Here is a 14,285-nt window from a genome sequence, read left to right as displayed (position 1 = left end):
AGCAGATAGCCAGGAATTAATTAAAGACTAAGGCAAAATCTGATGAGATTTAGGACTGATGGATGTAGCACATGAAGGAGTCGGAGGGGCCAAGGGCAACCCTCACCTTCTCACATGGTGATTCCGGTGTTTATGGTGTCACCAATTGAGATGAGGGATTAGGCGGAAGAGCAGACCTCAGGGGGCAGGTAGGGAGCTCACTTCCAGACGTTTTGATTTAGAGATGTCTGCGGACCCCTTGCGTGGAGATGTCCAGCAAGTTATTGAGTAAAGAAAAACGGGGTACTTTTTTCCTTCAGGATGCTCACAGAAGTACCAGAGACATAATCACATTCAACGGTGTATAAAACTGGCCAGAGCAGGGGGAAGGGTGAGGACAAGAAGAAGCCTCCCGTTCAGTATAGTCCTTTACCACCCCCCTCAGAGCAATTCCAGCGTCGGGGAGGGAGTGGGAGCATGGGTCAGGCCTGGGGGAGGTGTGGGGTGTCTGGAATGGAGTCTGGTTAACAGTTCTTCCCAGTTGTGCTCCCAATTAGGTGGTGATTCAGCTCTCTGTCACACCGGGTTTCCTTGTTTATTTATTCCTCACCTGAGGATATTCTCCCCATTACTTTAAAAAAAATAATATATATATATATATATTTTAATTTCAGACAGGAAGGGAGAGGGAGAGAGAGATAGAAACTTCAATGATGAGAACCACTGATCGGCTGCCTCCTGCATGCCCCACACTGCGATCAAGCATGCAACTTGGGCACGTGCCCTGACTGGAAATCAAACTGTGACCTCCTGGTTCATAGGTTGACGCTCAACCACTGAGCCATGCTGGCTGGACCTCCATTCATTTTTAGAGAGAGTGGAAGGGATGGAGACACATCAATTGTTTGCCTCCCGCATGCACCCCAACAGGACTGGGGATCAAACCTGCGACCCTGGTCTGTGCCCTTGCCTGGGAATCAAGCCCATGACCCTTTGGTGCACAGGCCTTGTGACCACTGAACATCACCGGCCAGCGCATCCTTATTTTTTGAATAGCACCTCCCTGTTTTCCTTAGTTACCTTAAAGTGCTGTTCACCCACCTCCTGGTGGATGCATATGTGATTTTGGTGGTTAGGTGTCCAATTATGTGGCCATGAGGGAGGAGCCAAGGTGTTTGCTGAGACCCAGGCCCCAGTGGTCCTTCAGGGGAGTTGGCAGGTGATGGCTGTCGGCAGACTCAGAGCCCCAGAGAGAAGCAGGACTCTGAGGGGAACTCTTGGGGTGAGGAGGGCAGTGGGCGTTTATCCTGCCAGCCTTTATGTCCGCATTCTCCTCCATCGTTCACAGGGGAGGTGGGTTTGTATGAGGGAGATTTTGAAGTTGGGGCGGAGGGGAACGGTTACAGTGGGAGACCTCTGGTTGGCATGGACTGTTCCTGGGCCTCAGGCTGGAGGAGCCACGGTTCTGCCTCTGCTGGCCCCTGGCCTCTGGGAAGAGCAGGGATTCGCCCACATGACCAGGGCTGGTGAGGCTTACCTTCCCGGCGCCCCGGCTTCCCAGGGCCTCCGCAGCAGGCAGGATAGTTCTTCCACGAACACATAGTTTCCATCCCAGGCACGCAGCGGCCCTGTGGGCTGAACGGTTATGTGTCTACTTTTATTTTATTTTTAATCCTCACCCAAGGATATTCCCCCCCCCCACCCCTTGATCTTTAGAGAGAGAGAGACAGACAGACAGACAGACAGAGAGTGGAAGGGAGAGAGGACAGAGAAAGAGACACACACATCAATGTGGGAGAGACATTGGCTGGTTGCCTCCCTCATGGGATCGGGGAACGAACCTGCAATTGAGGTACGTGCCCTTGTCTGGGAATCGAACCCGTGACCCTTTGGTCCATGGGCTGATGCTCTAACCACTGAGAAAACCTGGCCAGGGCTATCTCATTGTATTGAATAGGACATTGGATGCTCAGAGTTGGTGAGGCTTCTCCAAGGCCATACAGCTAGTAGCAGAGAAGCAGAGCTGGTTCCCACCACCCACTGTGCGGTGCGGGCTGCTCACTGATAGCGCTCCCACCTCAGTGTGGGGCTGAGCACCACAGGAACCCCTTCACCCACACCCCCACAAACCTGCCCGGAACCACGGTGCACTCGGCCCATGGGAAGGTCACGTTGACACGCATGATGACGAGAGACACAATGCACGCTTGCACGAGGCCCCGTCAGCCAGGTGCACAGGCGGAGAAGCAGGAATGCTGGAAGGGGAGTCGCAGGGCCTGGTGCCCAGGCTGCTCTCTTCTCCTCGGAACTGTAATCCCCTGGGCTCAGTTAGGAAAGCGCCCTGCCCGAGGGAGCAGGCGTGTGGGAGAGCGGGGTGACCTGTCAGGCTCTACAGACTCCAAAGCACTGATTAATTATCCTAGAGGCATTTGGTACATAATTGCTCCTCTCCACGGGAGAAGTGTGGTGAGGCCCTGGCTCGCCTCTTCCCCCATAGGGAACAGCAGTCATCGGAAGGGAGCGGGGGGCGGGCATTTGGGTTGGATGTAATCGTGCACAGGCATCCTAAGGTTCTGGCAGAAGAGGCCCCTGCACCATCCCTGTGTGTAGAGACAGAGATAAGATTATTTACACCCCATTCCATTATTCACAGCCTCTTGGATGTAGTGCTAAATAATTCAGAGGCCATGCAGGCTTGGGGATTGATGGCGACGCTGATAGTTTTTGCAAGTGCAGCAGGCGGCAGCTGCAGGGAAGTGGGGACTCCCGCAGGAATGCACCTGGGAACCATTGCTGGGGCTGGACTGCTCAGGACCCGGGACAGCGGCCTCCCTGGTCTGAAATGACTCTAGATCTCAGGGGCGGCCCTTGTCTTGGGTGAGATTGCCCACCTTCTCATCTAAAGCTCCGTGGAGGCCACTCCCATTGGAATCACCCTGGCATCTGGCCCAGGCCAGTCCCATTCTAGGTGGCTGATGACTTAAAAAAGATCTTCTTTCTTAGCTGCGTGTTGTCTGCACTCCAGCAGGTACGGAACAGGCAGAGCCACCAGGATTTCTCCACCTGGAGCCCATGGCCTGACTGGAGGGGAGGGGGGAGGAGTGTAGAGGGAGGAGAAGAAAGACACCAGAATTGAATCCAGAGAACAGGGAGCTAGGAGGCCAGAGGGGAGGGGTTCAGTAGGAAGTGCAGTTTGGCATTTGAGGAGGACGTGTCCCAGGAAGTGACCACTGGGTTGTCTCCTGCCTCCTAAATAGAGGCTTCTTTTTGAGGCACCACACCGAGTTAGACATGTGGGCCGGCCACACACGCATTCGCCACCCCTAGCCCCCGCCCCCCGACCCCAGCCACTTAGCTGTGCGGCCTCCCACCCCTGCATTTGGCTCCTGGGCCTCAGCCCTGCCCCCATCCTGGCTCTGCTATCTCCCTGGCCCCTCCCCCAGCTTTCCAGCTGTCAGACTTCTCTGGCCCACAGAGCACTGGCCCTCGCTCCTGCTTGACTCCAGGTTTGCTCTTGATTTCGCAGCTGCTGCAGCTTCCCTGTCAGTCTCGGGCCCCACGGAATCGTCCAAGGCCAGGATGGCTCCTGGTTTCTGGGTTCAGATGGATGTCAGGGTGACCTCCCAAAGGGAGCTTTGGGCGAACCTTCGGTTACCATGCTGGGTTTTAAGTAATGAGGAGTGTAATCACCAGCGTGCTTAGGTAGCAAGTGAAAGACCCTAGCGATGGGGCAGGACCCCAGGTTGGGGCTCTCAGAACTTCCCTCCAGGGGAGCGGGGAAGGAGGAGGGGCTGCTGTCAGCGAGGTGGACGGCAGAATCTCAGAGCAGCATCCCCAGATGAGCGTGTTTCCGGGTCAGGAAACGCTTGGCGATGCGGGATCCCCGATAAGCTGGGGGGGGGGGTATGCCTCCAGATGGGCCACAGGGAAGCTAACACCCATGCTCCTCTGCTTCACACACTGACGGGGCTCCTGCAACCGCTTGGACACATGACCTAGACTGTCTGTCCCTTTCACGCCCAGGACACTGGAGACGTCTCGCTCCTCCCCATTTGCAGATGGGGAAATGGAGGCTCGGAGAGGTTCACTAACATCGTGGAGGCCCCGAGCCGAGAGTGGCTGAGGTGGGACCACAGTCTGCGGCTTTCTGATGGAGAGGCCCTGCTTCTGCTGTGCCCACCACGAAGGCAGCGGGAACAGCGTCTCCCACCAGCACATGACCGCCGCAGTTTATCAGATACCCCATTTAACAATGTGGCCACACTTTTTTCCCCCACTCTATTTATTTAAAAAAATTTTTTTCAATTACAGTTGACATCCAATATTATTTGTTTCGGGTGTTCAGCATTGTGGTCAGACATTTATACACCTTACAGAGCTGTCCCCCAGTCTTGCCCCCTCTGGGCCCCATGCACAGTCACCCTCATAATCGTGACTGCATTCCCTGCGCTGTGCTTGATATACCATCACGGCTTTGTAACCGTGGCCCACTTCCGAGCCGTAATAATCATGGGAGCTAAAGAGCATTAATCATGTCCCGCTGGATGGCGTTCCACTGTTGTAATTCACCCCTTTCATCAGATTCGGATCTTCACAACATTCATCACCACGGGGCAGGCCTCCTGTTGGAAGATGAAAACCAAATGGACCAGAGAGGCTCCGGGCCACACAAGAAGTTGGTCCCCGGTTGTGGCTGGAAATGGGTCCTTTTGGGCCTCATCCTGCTTCCTACGCATTACGGAGTTGACTGCACTCACAAGGGACTGACTGAAGGAGGGGGTGTGACTCAGTGGCCGAGCGGTCCCCAGGCCGCTCCATGCTCAGGCCTTGCAGTGCGGTGCTGGGCCGTTGTCCCTCACGGACACAGGACAGGGATGACTATGGGTCAAATGCCGATGCTGTGCCCAATGTGGAACAGACCTCATCTCGTTTAATCCTCAAAAATATAAAAACGGACTCAAACCCGGGAGGTAGGTCTTGCTAATACCGTATTCCCACTGTACAGACAAGGGAAGGCGTGCCTGATCCGCAGCAGCACCTGGCCGTGTCGGAATCGCAAGCCTGACTTCTGTCCATGCCTCCTGGTCCTGACCACGCTCATTCTAGAATGCTCCCGAGCATGGGCTAGAGGAGGTCTGCTCTCAGCAGCCTGGGTTCGGGCGGGAAACCTCCCTCGGGGCTCGGAGAGTGATGCCACCTCTGACTGAGTCCTCGTTAAATGGACGGCCGTGTAGATTTCATTGCATTTCTTTCCTGCTGGACTGTAGCTTCGATGAGGCGGGGACGAGGTTCATTTTGCTGACCGTGAATTCTGTGTGTCTGGGACGGATAAATCCCACTTTATAGCCGAGGGGCCTCCGTTCCCGAGATGTTAATAAAATGCAAAGTTGGGATTCAGATTCATTTCACTGCCCGCTCTCTCCAAGATTTAGCGGCGGGCCAGTGTTCGTGTTTGTGCAGGGGGAGGAAGAGGCGAAGGCTGGGAATAAAGCATTGAATTAAGATGCCCCAGGAGACCTTCGTGTCAGCACGCGTCTGAGGGGCGCTCTAACAAGTTGACTAGCGTCCCACTGGCTCTGGAGCTGGTGGAAAGCGACCCAGGCCTGCGCATGGGGAGGAGAGGAAGCCACCGACTTGGAGTGTCGCAGGGACCGGAGCCAAAGGACGCCCATTAGCCCATCGCTCTCCCTGGAGACTTGGGCTGAAGGGGGTTGCTGGCAACTGCTCACCTAGGACCACACGGTGGAGTAGAGAGAGCCAGGAAGTTGGAGATGAGAATCCAGCCCCAATTCCAACCTGCTTTCTATTCTCTCTGCCATGTATGCTTAGTTATTGAGTCTTTTTTTTGTTTTTAAATATATTTTTTATTGATTCCAGAGAGGAAGGGACAGATAAAAACATCAATGGTGAAATAATTATTGATTGGCTGCCTCCTGCACACCCCACACTGGGGATGGAGCCCACAACCTGAGCATGTGCCCTGACTGGGACGCTCAACCACTGAGCCATGATCGCTGGCTGCTATTGAGTCTTTGAACCTGTTTTCTCAGCTCCGGCTTCAACTGTCCCTGGCTGCGATGTACCCTAGCCCTTCTCAGGTGGGCACAGTGAATACATTCCCTGAGAGCTCGCTACTGGGACAGTTTGACTCATAACTTTGGGCCTCAGGTACCCATTGGTCTCCTGGGGATCTGATCATCACTGCACCAAGAACTCACTAATGTGCTCTGCTGGGCACGGCCTCCTGGGGCACCTGCCCGGTGCAGGGTGTGGCCCTGGGAGCCAGTGCCTCTCAGCTCTGCCCCTCCTGCTCTGTGACCTGGGCAGGTTTCTCAGGGCCTATTGACTTGGACTCCTGGTCTGCAAATGGGGATAGAAAGGGTATTTCCTGCAAAGGACTAATGTGAAGATTAAATGAAAATTTAAATGCAAAGTTCTTACCCAAGTGTCTGGCACATGGCAAGCACTCAGAACAGATCTTGGCTTCATGAGCTTTGGGCTGTTTTAAGAATCAAATGAGAGAATGAGATGAAAGCTCTTGGCCTAAAATCGCAGGGGCTGGTCTCCTCCCTGTGTACCGTTGGACTCGGCACCAGGTGCACATGGTCTCCGAAGGGACTGGATTTTCACACCTGTGACCATGCAATACTTGTTTTCTCTGCTCATAATGACAATTCACTATCTTGTCTGTCTTGCAAACTCTTATTCATCCTTTAGGGTCTGTTAGTGTCACCTCCTCCAGGCAGCCCTTCTTGACTTGCCTGGTATCACTAGTTGTTCCGTCTTCTGCTTCCACAGCACTTGGTATAGGCGTGCAGGCTCACACACATTGCATCCTTCTGTGATGAGCTGATTTGGTGTGGGTTTCACCCCTCGGCTGTAAGCTCAGAAGATTCTGAGTGCCTTGAGTCTCACCACTTAGTTCTCCTCAACCTTGGACCCAGCACAGGGACTGGGACTTGGACAGTCTGAAATTCACAATGCCTCAAATTGAAGATCTGTGACTCATAGGAGACAAGACACCATTATGAAACTTGAAAAGGATTGAGGGGTGGGGAACGTCTGGCCCTCCGGCCATGTAAGGCCCTTGAAATCATTTGGTCTGGCCCTGCCAACGCATTAAGGGTGAGTTAGTTAAATGCTTGACCAAATAGAGCAGGCTAATTTTTAAGGTGATAATTTTGGATGGCCCGCAAATGATGTTATAAATATCCAGATCGCCCTTAGCAGAAAAAAAGGTTCCTCACCCCTGGGTTAGATAATTGTTTGCAGGCCTTAATGTGTAAATATAACTGGGCTTTCAATAGAGATTCAGGTCACTTGCTTTCTCATTTTTCCAAAAAAACCTTTTGATAATGGAGGAAAACCCACCATTGGGTTGTATACGTACTAGTATATGTAATTCTTTTTCCTTCAAGAACGTGTTTCCTGCCTTACTGATAGAAAGCGCCCATGGATTGCAGGAAGAACCTTCTCCCCCTTTGCTGGGAAGGGCCACTAAGGAGTGACTTGTGCTTTATTTTCTCGTGGTCTTGGAATAGGTAGTTACTTCACGCTGGATTTTGGACGGCGGCTAACCCAGTTAGGGCCTGCAGCTTAATTGTGTCTGTGTAACCTGGCGCCTTTTATTCTCTCTGGTGTTAACTTCAGAAGCCCGTTCTCTTGGCAATGGTGTATCTTTCTGGGGGAGGAAGGAAAGCCACTTTGGTATTCTCTGCTCAGCAGATAAGAAAAAGGTAACAGCTGAGGAAATACACCGACTATTGTGGGCGCTCTTGGGCTAGTGATTGAGACGTTATGAGTATGCAGATTCTTCAGCACCTGAACCAGTGTGAAATCTCTCCGAACCTGTGACGTGAGCCCGCGTTTCCTTCTTCCCACGCTTCGAAGACCAGGAAGCCAGTTCTCTGTTTTGTGCCTTGTGCTCTGGCCAGATGCCTCTGCTTGGGTGGAGGGTGGAGACCTGGGAGTGCTGTTGGCTGTGTGGGTATATAATCGCCCTTCTCCAACCCACGGCAGAGAACCAGAGGAGACCTGGCCGGGTGTGTGGAAGAGCCCAGCACAGGTGGCAGAGCACTTGGGTCTGGTTCAGTTGGTGACAGGACACTCCATTCACCGTGCAGAACCCGTGTCTTCACCTGGGATGGGAGGGAAAGGGTTTAGAACCAAAGGTTGTGAACTGTCGGTCAGACGGCCAAATCCAACTCTCAGAAATGTCTGGCCAACAGGTACCCAAACTAATTTAATTTGAGTAGTTGCCAGCATTTAAAACTCAGAACAGACTTCACATTTGTAGAGTTGAGTCTCAGTGGCAAGAAGATATTAATTGAAGGCTTCATGGCTAGGAAACATTGGAGTTCTGCATCATTTCAAACCATGTAATACTTTTCACTGCATCCTGTCATTCCCCTTCCTGCTGGTCCTTGTGCTTCTTCCTTTACTAAATTCTGAATCAACCCAGAACCGAGCTTCCGTTTCCCTTCTGCCAGATGCAAGGGTTGGGCCTTATGGGCCCCTCCCAACCCTGTGATGCTGTGATTCAATAGGAGTCAAAGGATGTCGTTAAAAAAATAGAACTAGAAGCTGTAGCTCCACTTGATCGCATTGCTTACACAGGATCAGATAATTGCAGCAGTTAGCTGCAGCGTCGAGAAAATAGTTTTGCTTCCTCTTATATTGAATTTTCATTTTCTCTCTCTGTCCCCCCTTGAAAGTTCATTTGGACAGAGCAAACCCTACACCCTGATCAAACCCTTTTGTTCCAAGGCCCCACTTTTGATTCAGAAGTAGTTCCGACACCATCATTGGTAAAGATAAGCCCAGGATTACAGGAACAAAGGCCCCGCTCCGGGCATGAGCACCAGCCAGCAGGAGACAAAGGGGGATGACCAGAAAGGGAATTTGAACACATCCTCCTTTTAAAAAATTAGTCACAAGACCCATTGTTTCTGCTCTCTTCTGGGGAAATTATTACAGGGGCAGCCAGGAGGAGTCCTTTCTCTCTGTGTTCTTTGCCTGGTGCTCACAAAGCCAGGCTAGATGGTCCCAATTTGGGTGGTAACATCTGAAGCTTCAGAGAGGTGGCCCAACATACTTGTCTTCACTCCATCAGAGCCCATTGAGAGGTTGACCTTGGTCACTCAAGGTCGGCGAGCTTTGTCACTGCTTGTTTGATCTGTGCTATTGGCCTGGACGTCCTCTGTGAACATGAGCGTGTGGTTGTCTTTGACCTTCGTGCCTGACACCGTCCGCAGAGTCGGATGATTGGATAGTGGTTGCCGAGCTTGTTCCTCCCAGTGGAGCGCTTTATTTTATTATTTAAAAATATGTTTTTATTGATTTTTCCTTTTTTTTTGAGAGAAAGAGGAAGGGAGGACATGGAAATATCAATGAAAGAAAAACATAATCAGTTGGCTGCCTCCGCATTCCTCGCCCTCCCCCCCGCCGCCCCCCCCCCCCCTGCCCCACTGGGGATCAAGCCCACATCCCAGGCATGTGCCCTGACTGGGAATTGAACTGGCAGCCTCTTGGTTCATGGGTTGACGCTCACCCTGAGCAACACCAGCCTGGTGGGTGGTGCCCTTTGGGTCTGGTGCTCACCTGCTGGCATGCGGGGATGTGCGGGTTTGTTGTGGTTGAGTGGACGCCTTCTTGCCCTTCGGAGCCTTGGCTTTGGCTTTAGTGTGGGGAGGGGCAATGGCTTCTGTCTTCACTTCCCACCATCTTGGTGAAAATGTCTTTTTCTTTTCAAAATGAACTTTCTCCCTGAATAAAAGTGAGTAAATGTGAAAAATATGATCTGTGGGAGAAATTTTACAAAATACTGAAAGTTGTTTAAAACGCGTAAGCATATCTCCAGATAGAACCGGTGATAGTATGTATACACGTTGGTGTGCTGTTTCCTCCCAGTTTTCCCGTCATGAATGTGTGTCCGCTGGTGGATACACAGGCACATCCCTCGCTTTTTATGCAACATTTCTCCCACGTCGTGTGCACTCCCAAAGACGGCGCTGACGGCCTCCTCCGTGCCGGGCCTGCTGCCCTGTGCTCCGTCCTTTGTCCTCCCTTCGCTGACCTGCGGTTTTTCACTGCTTTAGAGGGTGCGGCCCTGAATACCCTTATATCTGTCCTGGCTCACATCTCTGACCCTCTGAGCTGCCAGGCGTTTCTCAAGACCTTTGAAGGATGGCTCCAAGTGTCCCATTCGCTCAAATCCGGTCCCGCTCCCGACCACCTCCTTCACTCTGTCCTCTCCCCATGCTCCGCCCTCGGGGAAGCCCCCCACAATTTGGCCAGGTTTGCAGCCTTGCATGACGGGGCCCCTCCCAGAGCACCCAGACCTTCCCCGCAGTGTCCCCACGTCTCCGAGACAGTTCTGCCAGTTTAAGTTTCCGATAGCGTCTTCCTGCCTTTTGGGTACATGTGGCACTTGTCTGAAGTCACGTAATTGGTAAGAGGTGGAACCTGATGCCAAAGCCTGAGTTCCTGGCACCAGCCACTTCACCTTCTAGCGCACACTGGGAGTTTGGAGGCAGAAACGAGAAACTGTGGGTGTAAGTGATACTGACCCTTTGGGGCAAGGTGGCTGCGGGTTTGGGCTCAGAGCTGCCGCCTTTATGAGAACTTTGGTCTCAGCCAGCCATGTGGCCCGAAGCCCGCGGAGGGAGACCCAGGTTCTAGCTCCAGCTCTGCACTTGGGGCTGTTACTTTGCCTGGTCATTTAATTTCTTGGGCCTCAGTTTCCTCACATGTAACAGAGAGGAGCATTTTAACCACCTGGGCCTGTTATCTGTGTAAAATGGGATTTTATGCCCTGGTTTGCCTCCAGTACCTAGAGAAACAAGCAAGTTTTTGTTTATTTATTTATTAAAAATAATTTAAAATTGATCTCAGAGAGAAGAAGGCAGAGGGAGAGAGGGATAGAAACATCAATGATGAGAGATGACCGACTGCCTCCTACAGGCCCCCCCCACTGGGAGATGAAGCCCGAAACCTGGGGCATGTGCCCTGCTGGGAATCAAACCGTGACCTCCTGGTTCATAGGTGGACACTCAACCACTGAGCCACACTGGCCTGGCTGTCTGGGCCTTTTGTAGTGAGGAGGAGTTTCCCAGGTGGAGGAGGGATGAGGTGGAGGAGGAAAAGGAGATCCTTCGTGTGGAGAACAGCACAGATAGAATATGAAGGTGGAAAAAGGTGTGGCATTTTGGGGGCACTGGTGAGATTTCTCCCCAGCTGACAGGCAGGATATATGTGAGGGTGGTGGTGGTCGCCTCGGACCCAGGGTTACCTGTGTGCGCCAGAATCGCCTGGCCATCATTCTACAGAGGGGCGGTTGGGGCCCCACCTAGACCCCAGGAATCCTAATTGCTGGGCTGGCACCTGGGCGTCATGCGGTAGGAATTCTCCAGAGGAGGTTCACGTGCAGAACCAGGCCTGGAGTCAGCCATCAGGGCCAGCGACCTGTCCGGGCGCACGGGAGAGCGGCAGAGGCAGCTGTGGGCTCAGGGCCCCTGGGTGGTTTTTGGGAGCACCGAGGCTGAGGCTTTCGGTCCCAACTGCCCGTTGGGATCCACAGACTGTCACGCGCCCCGATTTTCCGGGAAAGGCAGCGACTTCCTCGTCTGCCTCGAGGTCAGGGCTGCGGCGGGGACGAGCAATGGCCTGCCCCAGCCCCATCGGCTCCCTCGGGAATGACAAAGCCCTCTGCTCGCTCCCCATTATTTCATTGTAAATGAGAAAGTAATAAAAGGAGGCTGCAGCTGCACTAATCAAATCAGCCATTACTAATCCCATCGATCCGGGGAGAGAGCTGCGAGGGCGGCAGGGGCCAGAGGCTTCTGATGCAGAGTCAGCCCAATGCGTTTCTGTCACGTGTGGGGACCCAAGGAGGGGAGACGCCACCCCTCCCGGAGGCTGCCCTGGAGCTGGGCACCAAAATGCCTCGTTGCCTTCTAAAGCGAAAGGCAGGAGGGGAGGGGAAAGGCCATTGGAGTGGGAACCTTAGTCTTTATTCTGGACAATGGAAGGTGGGGGCTAAACAGTCAGTGCAAAGGTGGCCAAGAGAAATACATGCATAAATAAATGAAGTGTGAAAAGGGACTGCAGAGGCCCGGGGGTGTGGTCTCTATGGACTGACCGAGGGACCCTGGTCAGCGGTGAGCGTAGGAGTGTCTCCGTCCTTTCTCCGTGGAGGCTCACTGTCCCATGCAGGAATCCCCCCTTCCCAGCTGTGACCTTCCGTTTCACCTCCCCGGGTGCCCATTCTGAAAGGGTTGCAATTCCTCGAAGGCACCAGAAAGATCCCCACTCCTTGCCTTTATTCTTGCTACACCCCTGCTCCTCCCTCCGGAGTTTCTCAAAGTGGGGTCTGTGCCCCACAGCTTGGGACCAGCTTGGGGACTTTGCTGCCAGTGCAGAAGCCAGACCCCAGCACAGCCCTGTGAAACGCCCTCCGGGGCTCGGAGCTCAGGTGTTCCAGCAAACACGACAGGCGATTCTGAGCAGCGCTGGGGTTTTAGAGCCGCTGACCGCCCTGTTCTCTCTGCGTGCAGACACCTCTTCATCTCTCTCTTTACAGCTCCCGTGTGTTGAAATATGGACAGGGCTCCCTGTTGCTTTATGTTTAGAAAAGGCCGAGAGCATTTTTATTTGATGCGAGCGTGCTGTAAACTTCTGCCGAAAGAAGACGATGAATCGTAATGTCCACTTCAGAAGCCTCAAAAAATGCCAGCCGCTAATAGCTTTTATAGTTCGCAGAGAACAGACATCCAGCGAGGAAGGAAGAAGAATTTGCTTTAAACTGGGCCAGCTTGAGCCTGGCTGTACCCAAAATGAATAAACAGTAAGAAGAATTTATGAGCTATCATTGCCTCTTGCCTTAGCCATATTTTATGACTTTCCAAAGTAAGCTGAAATATATTTTACAAACTTTGACAACCAGACAAACATGAGGATTTACGAATTGGGTGGGTAAAGACCGACTTTGTAATCAAATAATTTGACCGCGGAAGAGTCCTCGCCTTTCCGGTAGACACCAGTTGTGCTTTCTGGTGGCCTGCCACCCTCTTTGTGTTTGCCAGTTTTTCCTGCCTCGTGAGTTTCACATCGACAGCGGAGAAACCAGGAATCTCAAGGTCACAGCCTCCCTTACAGCTAGGACTCAGAGCACCTATACTTTCCAGCTGTGCCGATCATGACCACCTGCCAGTCAAGAGCCATGTGATCCGAAAGTGAGCAGCAGGAGAAATCTCACTCCTGCAGTGACCCATGGTGCTGCAGAAAGTGGTGGCAGAAGCACACAGGTTTGGGAGGGCCTGGGAGCAGGTGAAGGTCCTGGTGCGGAAGCGCCTTTGCAGTGGAGGCCTTGGGGTCCCAGCAGGGCACGGCTGTGGCCCATCCAAAGCCCTGCAGTGGTGGTGTCCTTCCCAGGCCACTGAGGGGGCTGCTCCTGGGAGCTTGAACTCCAGTGGGGTTCCCAGCTCCCTCTGCAGGTCTTTGAGCTGCCCTTCTCTCTGCTCGACTTTTTCCAGTGTCACCCTTAGTGCAATGTTCAAAGTCAGGAAGTGCGCATGATACATTCCTATCGCCCCAGCCTGAGGGCCTCCATCAAATTTCTGCAGCTGAACCACCGATGTTCCTTAGAGCAAAAGGGAAAAACACTGCTCTCGGGTCCCGGATCCACTCTAAGACCCCTCACGATACGAAGCGGTCATATGTGCTTGGTCTCTTTCCACTTGGAATGGTTCCTCAGTATGTCTTTTTTATCATGACCTTGACTGTTGTTAAGAGCAAGAACAGGTATTTGATTCTGTCGAGGTGCCCAGTCTGGAGTCTCCTGGTGACTCTAGGCATGCCATGTGTTCTCAGCACAGAGGTGCCGGGCGTCCTCCTGGGAGCATCGCACCAGGTGGTGGTGGCCTCTCCCGTTCCCTGTGATGTTTCCTTGGTGACTGGTTAAGGTGGTGACGACCAGGCTTCTGTGCTGTAGAGTTGCAGTTTTTCCAATCGTAACTATTATGCACCCCAATCCTTTAATGGCTTTAAATATCCTCTTCCTTGCTCTGTCAGTCAGAGCCCTTCCCTTGCTTGCAGCCAAGAGCTCGGACAGCGATCTCTCGCCCCAGGAGAGGAAAGGGAACCCGCGGAGGACATTTCCGACTTTGGATCAATAGCAGGACATGGTTAAATCCTACTTGAGCCCTTCATTTTAATTCAGTTAATCAATGTGTTTAGAGCCAAGCCTTTGTTTGGCTCTGTTTCCTCACATATTTTACAGGACAACATCCGAATAACAAAGCACTTTT

General features: G+C 52.7%; 1 protein-coding gene across 1 annotated transcript in view; it reads left to right on the top strand.

Moving 5' to 3' along the window:
* Positions 1 to 14,285, top strand: part of KHDRBS3 (KH RNA binding domain containing, signal transduction associated 3) — a 276,012-nt gene that overhangs the window by 49,978 nt on the left and 211,749 nt on the right. The window lies entirely within an intron of this gene.

Source organism: Myotis myotis, unplaced genomic scaffold (assembly GCF_014108235.1).
Source record: "Myotis myotis isolate mMyoMyo1 unplaced genomic scaffold, mMyoMyo1.p scaffold_m19_p_16, whole genome shotgun sequence".
Lineage (NCBI taxonomy): Eukaryota > Metazoa > Chordata > Mammalia > Chiroptera > Vespertilionidae > Myotis > Myotis myotis.
The sequence above is the reverse complement of the archived record's forward strand: the minus strand, read 5'-3'. Positions and strand labels throughout refer to the sequence as shown.